The sequence below is a fragment of the Cupressus sempervirens genome, chromosome 2 (assembly GCF_028749045.1).
Source record: "Cupressus sempervirens isolate cs-2001-9-10 chromosome 2, ASM2874904v1, whole genome shotgun sequence".
In the NCBI taxonomy this organism is placed as follows: domain Eukaryota; kingdom Viridiplantae; phylum Streptophyta; class Pinopsida; order Cupressales; family Cupressaceae; genus Cupressus; species Cupressus sempervirens.
The window spans coordinates 409,666,619-409,679,378 of NC_143119.1; the positions used below are offsets into that span (position 1 = coordinate 409,666,619).

At 37.9% G+C, this 12,760-nt stretch overlaps 1 protein-coding gene across 5 annotated transcripts in view; it reads right to left on the bottom strand.

The window, feature by feature from the left end:
- LOC149572842 (DExH-box ATP-dependent RNA helicase DExH7, chloroplastic-like) overlaps positions 1 to 12,760 on the bottom strand; it is a 356,903-nt gene that overhangs the window by 317,777 nt on the left and 26,366 nt on the right. The gene's annotated exons all lie outside the window — the stretch shown is intronic.

Consider the following 12,760-nt stretch of genomic DNA (forward strand, 5'->3'; position numbering starts at 1 on the left):
GCTATAAACTGAATCACAGCATGCTAAAAGATCACCTTCTCCTGCCAGATGCAAAATTAGACTATTTAATTTGCTCAATCAAGGGATATTTTCATTAAGAACAGTTGAATACTCTAAATGTTTTTGATAGTATTATTTGCAAGTCGATGTGTGTGTGGACACCCCCAAATGAAGAGGACTTGTGAAAAGGCGTAAAATCACAAATGAGAAGCTCTCTGAACTAGCTAAAATGCATAATGGCACAGAGACTCAGAATCAACAAGTTCTACCCGGCAGCTTGGAACCTAGAAAAGATAAAATTGACAAAACAAAACACATGGAAGAAATGGTTTTAGAAAAATTGGAAAGATGGAAAGCTCAAAGGCAAATATAGAACCTACATACTTCCAAAATGCCAAAATCCAGAATGGACAGATTTTACAGATTTTACCCTCTCGATAAATATAAAACTGACTTTACATGGGAGAAAAATAATGCATAAAATCCATTTTAATCTGAGACAATTATTATTTAGCAGCCAATATGAATCAAAATAAACACTTTGAATGGCCTAAGGAAATTGGGAAATGGCAAAACAAACGATAGACTTTCAATCAAGAGTGACCTCGCTGATGCAAAACTTGCAGGCATAAAAGAGCATCATAAAGGTATCATCAACAGTTTATATGTATTTGGCAAAGGGTTAGCTATCCTTCTTTATTGCTAGCAACAGGCTCGGCAATAACTTTCTACACAAGCGATTCCAACAACTAAGTGCTAGCAAAACAGTTACCAATCAGAAACCTCTCTCTCTAAGCAATTTTAATAACTCTGCTGAACTGTAGAATCTAAATACTGGAGCCATCTGTACAGGGATGGAATGTGGAGAATCAAATGATGCTGCGTAAAAATATTAGACTTAAGTCATCATCGCGACTTATTGGCTTCTTAGGGTTGTTATCATTAGCATTTAGACTCCTGGACAAGTGTCACATTTCTATATTTTTGGTTACGTCTCCCAATATCTATACAAGGAGTTGCATCTCTTGGTAACACTTGCTCTAGAATATAATATTATTCTATATGTTATTATCTCTGTCCTTTTCTCAATAACCTATCAAAGCTAGAAATCCAGGAGTCTGAGGCTGCCACATGAAAGAGAGGAGCAGAGTTTCAAGAAACTGCAATTGTTCTCGGACACAAATCCCAGATCACAGGAAATTGCAACATTTCTTTTATTCAGACAAAAAGATTTTCATAAGCCAGGAAATCGCGCCTATGTCTGATCTATGAAGAAGGTCACAGGTCTCTATAACATGGTTGCAGGCATGACAACTATTTATATTCACTGGTATAAATCCCCAATTCATAGGAAACCAATCACTAGGGCACATGAAGTAATCACGAACCATGTGTTTTCTACAATGTGTTAGGTCACGCTTTATTTGAGTGGGTATCCTCTTGTAACTTTTCAATTTTATTGCACGCTTTTTATCTAAGTTACTGATACTGGTTCTGATGTTGATGTGGGTGTGGGGTGCTGATGCATGGATGCGTGGATTTTTTTTTGGGAGGGGATTTTGGATGCGTTTGGGTGCATCCATGACTTAAGTCAACATCGCGTTTGGGATTTTGGATGCGTTGCTGTGCAGAGCATAGATTATAAACCCACACCATTATTGGTCTTGCTCTCTTTGATTATAGTTACATAATATGGATCTGGAAAAAATATCCAAGGAAATCTGGGATAATTTGTATATTTTATATACCATTTGCAGCAAAAGCAGTCAATGCCAAATTTTCCTAAAGCTGCAACTTTTCATAGTCAATATGCTAACAAAGCCACTATGTCTAGTCAAATAAGAAAATCTAAGATCTCTCCTCTCAGAAATAGCAAAAGTCAATTCTACAGTAGACAAAAAGACCATTATCTACCTTCCAAGTTCACCAATATCATTTTACTCTTAGTCAACTACCATCCCAAAATCTTAACTGAAGAAAAGAGAAGAAATGTAGAAGATATAGATGATGATCCTTGGCCAAACGTGGTATGGCACTCATGAAATAATAGTAAAAGATCAGATAAAACAAATGGGACACCAAATGTTACTGCTACAAGAAAATAGGTCACACTGCCAAGAACTGTAAAAATCAAGCCAATAATGTTCTCAAAATCCAAATGAAGCAACAATTCTCGAGCATACTCCAGATGTTGGCAGCAGTGAAGAATTTTCTGATGAAGAATAAGTGCTTTAAAAAGCCTATGCTTTTTAAATAGGAAGAGATCTAGTACAGATGAAGCTCAACATTGATAGATGCCCAATTAGCTCAGAAGTATGTGGATCCAGAGAATCACAATACAACTTGATGGAGAACTCAAGATGTCACTCAGCATGGATGTTGGTCCAATAATTTGATAAAATTGTAATTTGAGTGTTTGGGATGTGGAAATTAAAAACTCAAGACTACACCTTTATAAGGGTTTCATGGCTGCTTGACGGAGTTCTATCTGGTCTAAGAAATATTTTCAAAGAGATATATTCTGAAGAATATATGGTTCTATTTGACTCTATTGTTACATATATTTGTTAGTGTGTTTGGTATTCAATGAGATTTTTTTTTGCTTTTTTGAGATGTTAGAATATAAGGCTTAACTTTGTAATAAAGTCAACATGGTGATTTAGTGATTTGTTAGTCTTGCTATTAGAAACATTTAGAATCTTGGACAAGTGCCATGTTTATGTGATATCAATTACAACTCCCTAACCGTATATAAAGAGATGTACTTCTTTGTAATGCTTACTCACATATCTCATAATATTATATTGTATTAGTCACTCTTATCATCTTCCCATCATTCCAGCACAATCCATCAAACGCAAAGTGCAATGTCACAACAAACAACTCAAAATTTCTAAAAAATGTACTCATTTTGCAGATCTATATAATGGATGGTCTTATCAATATCTCAATTGCCTTAAATACCCTCCCTTGTTTTCAAAATTATGTATCCTCCACTCCATTAACCTATTCTTAGTTTTCAAAATTATGTATCCTCCACTCCATTAACCTATTCTTAGTTTGTGTTATGGTAAATCGATATTGTTGTTGTAGTTGTTAAACAAAGGAGATGAAAGCTTCTTATATAGATTTACAAAGACGATTCTCTAAAAGAGACAAGCATGAACTAAAGACGAAAATAGCTACCTAATAAACTAAAGATTAACTAAGATGAGCATTAAATAAACATTCTAATTTTCTACTACCCTCCCTTAATGGTCATTGTCTAACTGTTGTCTTTTGGTCACAAAATCTTTAGAACATTCCATTGTTGTTGATACCCTCCCTCGATCTGCAAAATGTTAATGATCATGAAGCCAAAATTGAAAATTTCCAATGCATACATGGAGTATAAAGAAGATTGAAAAGTCAAGGCTTTCATAAGAAAAGGGTTTAAACTAAATAACCATTTAGCCTGCTGTAAAGTTTCTTATCAGATTTCAATTTGATGGTAGACTAATGCACAGTTTTGTTGCAGGTATGAATACTAATGCCAATGGACTAATTCGCTTCCAGAATCTGCAGAAGTTAGTGCAGAAATAACAAAAATAAACAATATTATTGAACTCAAAATGTTCTTCGATCCTTTGATATGCTCGCATTAATTGATTTCAATGCCTTGTTTACTCAGGCAGATTGGTATATATATCAAGAGGAAGGGTGTATTAGAATAATAGATAAGACGTCTATTATTAGTTAATGGTTATCTTGTAAATATCTTTAGCTTTAGTTTGCTTTCGTTTTTTGCTTTCTCTGGAATAGAATGTTTCTATTCTTTACGATCGTTTCCTAAGGAAACATCGTCTCATTCTTTTGTATAAATTGACCTTTCGGTCTCTGTTAATAACAAGCAAGTATTTACCAATTACCTCGTAATATGGTATCAAAGCCAAATGCTTAAATTTTTTTTGTTAAAATTTATAATTTCTTCTTGAAATTATTTGTTTAAATTTTTCCAAAATTATTTCAGCTATTTTTCTCCAAAAACCCGCCTAGGTTTTTCTATCTAGAGAAATTTTGAACTCGGGTCTACAAATTGCATGAAAATCGTGGTCGTTTTGTACCATTCTCAGCTGGTATCTGAAAATCGCGATTTCTTTTGCCTAACATCCTCTGCAAATCGCGTTTTTTTTTTTACACTCCATTTTCGCGTCTTCAGCCTGCGCGTTTTTGGGGTGAAAATCTGCATGTTTCTGTATCAAATCTTCATGCTCGTAGCCGTCTCAGTCTGTCATTGTGCTCTGGGAAGCAGATTCGACCATTTTTTATCAAGAAATCTTAAGTTTTTTCAAGCTTTTTTCAGCTAGGGCTTTTTTCTTCGAAACCCTAATTTTTGGGGTCGAAAGAATATTTTGTTTGCAGATTCTTGATGGGTTTTTCGAGAGCTCAACTGGGTTGTCGTCCGTTTTTTCTGGGTGCCTCGATTTTCGAGCCAGTGGGTTCAAAAAACGACAGTAGATTCCTTTTGGGTTTTTCGAGCTCTCTTCTGGGTCATTCTTTGATTCTTCTAGATCTTCCGTATTTTTCCTCGAAGAACGTGCCTTCACAAATTTTCACAATTTTTCATTGAAAAACGTGCCATGGCATCTCTGACAAATATTCTGCTCGAGCATAATTCAAAATTCAATGGTCGTAATTATGGAACCTGAAAGCAGCGCATCATCGCAATCTTCGAATATCGAAACACCGATCAACTTGTTCTGGGTGTTAAGCAGCATCCGACTTCTCCGGGTCCTAATCAAGATACATGGGATTTGAATAATCGAGAGGCAGTAATGCTTCTCAAACTCTCCGTAGCTGATGACCAGCTTTCTCAGATTCCATCCGGCAAGACAGAGGTCGAAATCTGGACACATCTCAAAGGTCTTCATGAGACTTCCAACAAGAGCAGAGCCTTCTTTTTGAAAAACACTCTATTTTCTATTGTCATGGATGAGCGCACCTCGCTCCAGGCACACCTGAATCGGATTCAAGAAATCCGTGATCAGTTACTTGCCATCGGTCGCAAGATGGAGGAAGAGGATATTGTGGTAATCACTCTTCGGAGTTTACCAAATTCCTATGAGCATTTTATCGAGACTCTCAACATCACATCTACTGGTGTTGATCTAAAGTTCACTGATCTCTGCACCCTGCTACTTCAGCAAGATCGGTGGAAACAACAGTTCGGTAGCAGCTCCAGTTCCACCTCCACTAAGCAAGCCTTTGCTGCGAAATCCTTTCAGAAGGATAAGGGCAAGTTTCAGCAACCATCTCAACAGAAGTCTTCTGCTCCAACATCCGATGGTACCAAAAAGAAGAACATTCAATGCAACTATTGCCACAAGTATGGTCACATGAAGGTTGCATGTCGAAAACGCTTAGCTGCCCAGTCTAAGCAATCAGGTTCGCAACCCAAAGCGAACAATGCAGAGCACACTGAGCAGGCGGAATCTGCCTTTTACGCCTTCATGGCTAAAAGACCCGCAGATCATGTGCAGTCAACTGCCTGGTACATTGATTCAGGTGCCTCTCGACATTTCACTCACCGCAGAGACTGGTTTACTGACTAATAGCCTTATTTAGATTCTGTTATCTTTGGTGGTAGAGAAGAGTACACGGTTGTTGGTAAAGGCAACATTCAAATTCAGTCTGTTGGGAGGAAGCTCATATTCCTTGATGTGTACTACGTTCCAGGGATGGAACTAAATCTACTCTCGGTCAATCAGTTGCTGCGACATTCTCCACACTTGGCAGTCACCTTCAATTCACATCAATGCACCATCACTGATCGGGCGACTAAGTCTACTGTTGCAGTTGGTCTTGAGGATCATGGTCTTTTCAGACTTATTGATTCTGGTAATTCTCAGGACTTAGCTATGGCTGCTCGGCGATCTTCCATCAGCACACTTTGGCATCAGCGATATGGGCACTTAAATGTGCATTATCTCTCACAACTTGCTCGGGATGAGCTTGTTCTTGGTTTGCCAGAGATTCAAACCCAACACGTTGGAGTTTGTGACGCATGTCAGGCTGGGAAGCAACATCGCACACCTTTCCCCAGTGGCGATTCTTGGCGAGCTTCTCAAGTCCTTCAGCTTGTTCATGCTGATATCTACGGCCCTATGGCCACTCCTTTTGTTCTTGGGTACAGGTATTTTCTGTTGTTTGTAGATGATTTCAGTAGAAAAATGTGGGTGTATTTCCTTAAAAAGAAATCCGATGCATTTACTGTATTTCAGAAGTTTAAACCCTTAGTTGAAAAAGAGTCTGGGAAATCTATTATTACTCTTAGATCAGACAATGGGGGGGGAATTTTGTTCTAATGTTTTCTCCAGCTTCTTGGATACACATGGCATCCAACGCCAGTTCACCACACCCCACACGCCACAACAGAACAGTGTAGTTGAACGTCGGAATAGGACAATCACCGAGATGGCTCGTTCCATGCTCGAACACAGACATGTTCCGAAGCGTTTTTGGGCAGAAGCAGTTAACACTGCAGTTTATCTGTTGAACCGGTCACCCACAGTGGTGGTCAAAGGTAAAACTTCGGAAGAGGCCTGGTTAGGTCGCAAGCCCAAAATCAGTCACCTAAAGGTTTTTGGCTCTCTTGCTTTTGTTTGGATCCCTGATGCTTCACGCACCAAGTTGGATGCCAAAACTCAGAAACTGATGCTTGCTGGATATAGCAGTCTTCACAAAGCCTACCGCCTTATTGATATTGAGACATCTCGTCTCATATACAGCCGCGATGTAGTCTTTGATGAGCAGCGAGGACCATTCATGCCTGTTTCTCCTGTTCCTGATCCAGCAGACCAGCCTATGCAGGTTCATGATTTGGGAGTTTGGCTTCCATTAGGTCCACCTGATGGGAGGGCTCCAGTAGCTCCTACAGCTCCAGTCCTGCCAGTGATACCTGTACAGACACCTCCGACTTCTCCTGCAGGATCACCTCGTTTTGAAGATGCTTCACCTGAGTTTGATCCAGATTCTTCTAATGAGGGTCCTGCTGATCAAGCATCTCCTAGTACTACTGTTGGTCATTCTCCTCTCCGACCTAAGTGGTGGGCTAAGACACTTGCTGATCTTCATGATGATGAGCTCATTGATGGGAGAACTGCTCGGAAAAAGAGCAAAACTACAGATTCTGTTAACTTTGCTCTTATGGCCAACATTTACAGTGTGTTTGAACCTCAAACATATTTCGAGGCTAAAGGAATTCCAGAGTGGGAACAGGCCATGCAATCTGAACACCAGAGTCTGCTGAAAAACAACACTTGGGTCCTTTCTGATCTTCCCCTAGGTAAGAAACCCATTAGCTGCAAATGGGTCTACAAAATCAAATACAAATCAGATGGTACTTTGGATAAGTACAAAGCTCGTTTAGTGGCAAAGGGCTTTTCTCAGCGTCAGGGCATTGATTATGAGGAGACCTTTGCTCCTACTGCAAAGATGAGCACCATCAGATTAGTCCTAGCCATGGCAACACAGTTTGGCTGGAAGGTCCATCAGATGGACGTAAAGAGTGCTTTCCTGAATGGTGATCTCCATGAAGAGGTCTACATGACGCAGCCTCCTGGTTTCAAGGTTGCTAGTAAAGACCATCAGGTTCTCAGATTGGTAAAAGTTCTCTATGGTTTGAAGCAGGCCCCTCGGGCATGGTACATCAAGATTGATACGTACCTCAGTGATCAAGGCTTCAAGAGGAGTTCTTCAGACTCAAATCTGTACATCAAGACTACTGACAGTGACATCATCCTTCTGGTTATCTATGTGGATGATCTGATCATCACTGGCAGTTCGGCATCTTTGATTCAGGGAATCAAACAACACTTATGCCAGTCTTTTGATATGACTGACCTTGGGCTCATGCATTATTGCTTAGGTGTTGAAGTTTGGCAACAGTCTTCTAGTATATTCATCTCTCAGTCCAAATATGCCAGGGCCTTGTTAGACAAATTCCGAATGCAGGATTGCAAACTTGCATCTACACCTATGGAGAAAGGTCTCAAGTTATCAGCCAATTCTGATTCTCCTTCCGTTGATGATACTGCGTATAGGCAACTAGTAGGCAGCCTCATCTACCTATCTGCTACTAGGCCTGATATCAGCTTTGCAGTCAGCTATATTTCACGCTTTATGACAGCTCCTAAGGCTGATCATTGGATGGCAGCAAAGCGTGTGCTTCGTTATGTGAAGGGCACTTCTGATTATGGACTTCTGTATTCTCGGAGTTCTAATCCTAACCTCAGTGGGTTCACAGATTTAGATTGGGCAGGCTCTGTTGATGATAAAAAGTCAACATCTGGATATGTGTTCAGTTTGGGATCCGGTGCAGTCACATGGACCAGCAAGAAGCAGCAGGCAGTTTCTCTCTCTTCTACAGAGGCTGAATACAGAGGGACTGTTAAAGTAGGATGTGAAGCTATCTGGCTTTGTCGGATGCTTGGGGATATGCAGATGTCACCAGCAGGACCAATTACTCTATTTGTTGATAACGAAGGCGTTATCAAGTTAGCACGGAATCCAGTCTTCCATGAACGAACCAAGCATGTGGATGTTCATTGTCATTACATACGACAGCTGATTGAAGACGGGACTATAGATCTGCAGTATGTTCCTACCACAGATCAGACTGCAGACATTCTCACCAAGCCTCTTGGTCCTAATAAGTTTGTCAAATTCAGAGGACAGCTTGGTGTGTTAGGTAGATTAACCATTAAGGGAGGGTATTACAATAATAGATAAGACGTCTATTATTAGTTAATGGTTATCTTGTAAATATCTTTAGCTTTAGTTTGCTTTTGTTTTTTGTTTTCTCTGGAATAGAATGTTTCTATTCTTTCCGATCGTTTCCTAAGGAAACATCATCTCATTCTTTTGTATAAATTGACCTTTCGGTCTTTGTTAATAACAAGCAAGTATTTACCAATTACCTCGTAATAGGGTGTGGGGATGAATGGTCATGTCTCTGAATGGAGACATCATCCTCACACCTATTTGGAGGTAACTAATCATTCACAATTTGTTACGTATACCAAAGTATAACAAAGTATTACCAATCATTAAGATCTGCGGCCCGATATAAAGGATAGATCGATAATGATCTAAATATCAAAGGAATCAGAATTAGTTTCATTCATGCCTTAAGAATCTCAGAATATATATATATATATATCATCGGTTTCATACTGTGGATTGTTCACATACAGCATGTATGCATATATGTATAACAGTATGTGCATCATACTGTTGTACATATATGCATACATATATATATATATATGCTAATCACAGTAATGTCAGACCGAAGCTAGGTGCATTAACACTCCCTCTTAGCCAGGGAAGACAAAGTGCACATATATATATATATATATATGTAAGTTCTCCTTATTTGAAAAGTAATATCCTCTAGATATATTTAAGAAAATCAAGTCTCACGATATTCTTTCCAGTTATGGTGTGTACATAGATATCAAGTTTCATGATATCCACCATAAAAGATCATGGTATATCCATAGATATTATGTCACATAATATCCACCATGAGTTTGAACATATTGATCTTCAACAGATATCAAGTCACATGATCTCCATCAACCTACTCTTTTAACTATCATGATTTTTCCATGAATATCAGGTCACGTGATATACATCGTGATAGTAATCTAATAATTATAAAGTCGTCACCTTATATTATTAGAATCAACATTTCATTATAAAAGATTGTCACCTTTTAATAATGAACATGGGGTAATCCCATGAGTCATAGAGTCACACATATGACAAAAGAGTTTAAACATCTTTATTAAAATAATACAAATTTACAAAGTTGAGACTCAATCTCATAAACTTACATTTCAAACAAGCCAAGTTTCTTTCTAAATTTTAAAATGATCAACCTTCACTTTAGGAAGAGCCTTGGTGAGAATGTCAATTGTTTGATCACCTGTATTAATATATTCCAACTGAATAGCTCTTCTTTCCACCATGTCTCTTACATAGTGGTAAGGAATTTCTATATGTTTGGATCTATCATGAAATACCGGATTCACAAATAACTTGATACAACTTTGGTTATCACAATGAATAGTGGTAGGTTTCATAGGCTCACAAAACAAGTCAGAAAGCAACTTTCGAAGCCACAGTGCTTCTCTAGCTCCCATTACTGCTGCAATATACTCTGCCTCAGTTGAACTCTGAGCAACTGAAGCTTGCTTTCTGCAAATCTGAGAGATCATAGTTGATCCTAAGCTAAAACAACATCCACATGTGCTTTTCCGGTCTTTTACACTTACGGCCCAATCAGAATCAATATATTCATGTAACTACAAGCCGGTATTCTCATATTTAAGTTCATACCCAATAGTACCTTGGAGATACCTTAATATATGCTTCAAAGCAACATGATGAATCTCACGAGGTTCACACATGAATTGACTTAATGCATTCACAGCATAGCGAATATCAGGTCGAGTATTTACAAGATACATCAAGGACCCAATTATTTGTCTGTATAAAGTGGGATTAAATAGTTTGGATTCAGCACTTGCTTCCTTTAGCTTGTGTAATTTGGTTTCCATAGGTGTAGACATTGGTCGACAGTCCCACATTCCAAATTTTTTCAAAATATCAACAGTATACTTCTTTTGATGTAGAAAGATATTCCTAGACTTCTAACGCACTTCCAAACTAAGAAAGTAATGAAGAATTCCTAAGTCCTCCATTTCAAATTCAAAAGCCAAATCTTTCTTACACTAATTATTGAGATGTTCTTCCCCTGTAATCAAAAGGTCATCAACATAAAGAATTAGAATTAGCATATCACCTTTAGTTACCTTAAAGTAAAGATTTGGATCAGCCACATTCTTGGTGAATCCAAGACTAAAAAGCTATTTGTCAATCCTTTCATATCAGGCTTAGGTAGCCTATTTGAGTCCATATAGAGCCCTCTTCACTTTACACACATAAGAGGCAGTATCATGAGTCACAAATCCTTCTGGTTGTTCCAAGTATACTTCTTCCTCAATTTTTCCATTTAGAAAAGCAATTTTTACATCCACTTGATAGATTTTCCAACCTTTGGTTGTTGCAATGGCTATTACAACTCTAATTGAGGTATAACTAGCAATTGGTGTAAAAGTTTCTTCAAAGTCGATTCCTTCCTTTTGAGAAAGGAACCTCTAGCCACAAAACGAGCTTTATGTTTTTCAATGCCACCATCTGCAGCATACTTAACTTTGAAGAGTCATTTTGAAGACAGCAGATTTTCCCTAAGGTCTAGGAACGATATCCCAAACATCATTTTTTAGTATCGACTGATACTCTTCCACCATTGCATCTTTCCAAGCTTGATGTTTAAGTGCTTCTAAAGTACTTGAAGATTCAGGGTTTGGACTCTCACAAATGAAAGCATTGTATGTCAATTTTCTACGTCTTTTGCTTTCTCGGAAACTCCCTAAAGGTGCTAAAAATCCATTTCCTTCCTGTATAAGCTTCCTTGCCCAAAGTGGCTTTTTAGAATGATCAAGACTCTCTTCTTGAGTCTCGGGAAGGATCTCAGTTTCATTTGAAGTCTCTTCAGGGTACTCCCTCTGAATCTCAGGAGCAAGAGTCTCTTCTTGGGATAAGTCCACTATATCTAGTTCATCAGAAGTTTTGGCTATTCTGAAAGCAATATCTTCTTCAAAAATGACATCTCTACTGAATTCGATTTGTTTCTGTCTAGGTATGTAGACTCTGTATCCCTTTACTGTTTCACTAAAACCAATAAGAATTCCTTTTCTTCTAGTAGGTTCTAACTTTGTCCTTTTCTCCTTAGGTACATGAACATACACAAAACATCCAATTATACTTAAGTGACTATTGTCAAGTTTCTTTCTTGAAAAATGCTTCTTCAGGGGTCTTATGGTCCAAATATGAGTGAGCACATCTATTCTAAACTTAGTTACCAATTCAGGTTCAGTTCAAAATATGAGTTCGAAGAAACAATTTGCCGGTACGGCAAAATTTTGGAAAGGGTTTTGGGTTCATTTGGGTTCATCCATACAAAAAAAATGTAAAAATTATTTAAAAAATTATCTATATGCATATTTATGAAACCTAGAACCATTGAGTATCATAAAATCATATGACGCAGACTAAGTTAATCATTTAAACTTAAAGTTAAACAACAAAACACCATAGGCATAAACTTTAAACACGTATGTTGTAATCACAACATCATGAATAAAGATCATACCATCATAAATTTCAATTTTCAAGTTGAACATCAGAGATTCAAAACATTAAAACTTAAAAGTAAATCATTATCCATGAATCATAACAGCAAGTTCAAGTATCATTGTTTCAACTTCAAGTCAAGTAATCATAATGTATTAAATTTTAATATTCATCTTCTTCTTCTTCTTCTTCTTCTTCTTCTTCTTCTTCTTCTACTCGTAGTCCTTCCGCATTAGTTGACCCAGCAATAGAGCTAAGACCAATGGGATTAGCACCAACAACAATAGTATGGGCATCAAAATCTTCAAAGTCTTCAATTGTAAGTCGAGAAGCAAAAATATCCAAGTCCGCCAACTTTGCATCTACATCCCACCTCCTTGTCTCCCCTTCTTTGTATTATTTAGTATTGTGCAAGAGGAGACGCAAGTTGTAATGCACATATACTAAGTTTTCCGCTCTTTTTGATTAGCAACCTATTGTGCTTCACTGAATGGATGAAAGAATATGTGCTCCAATT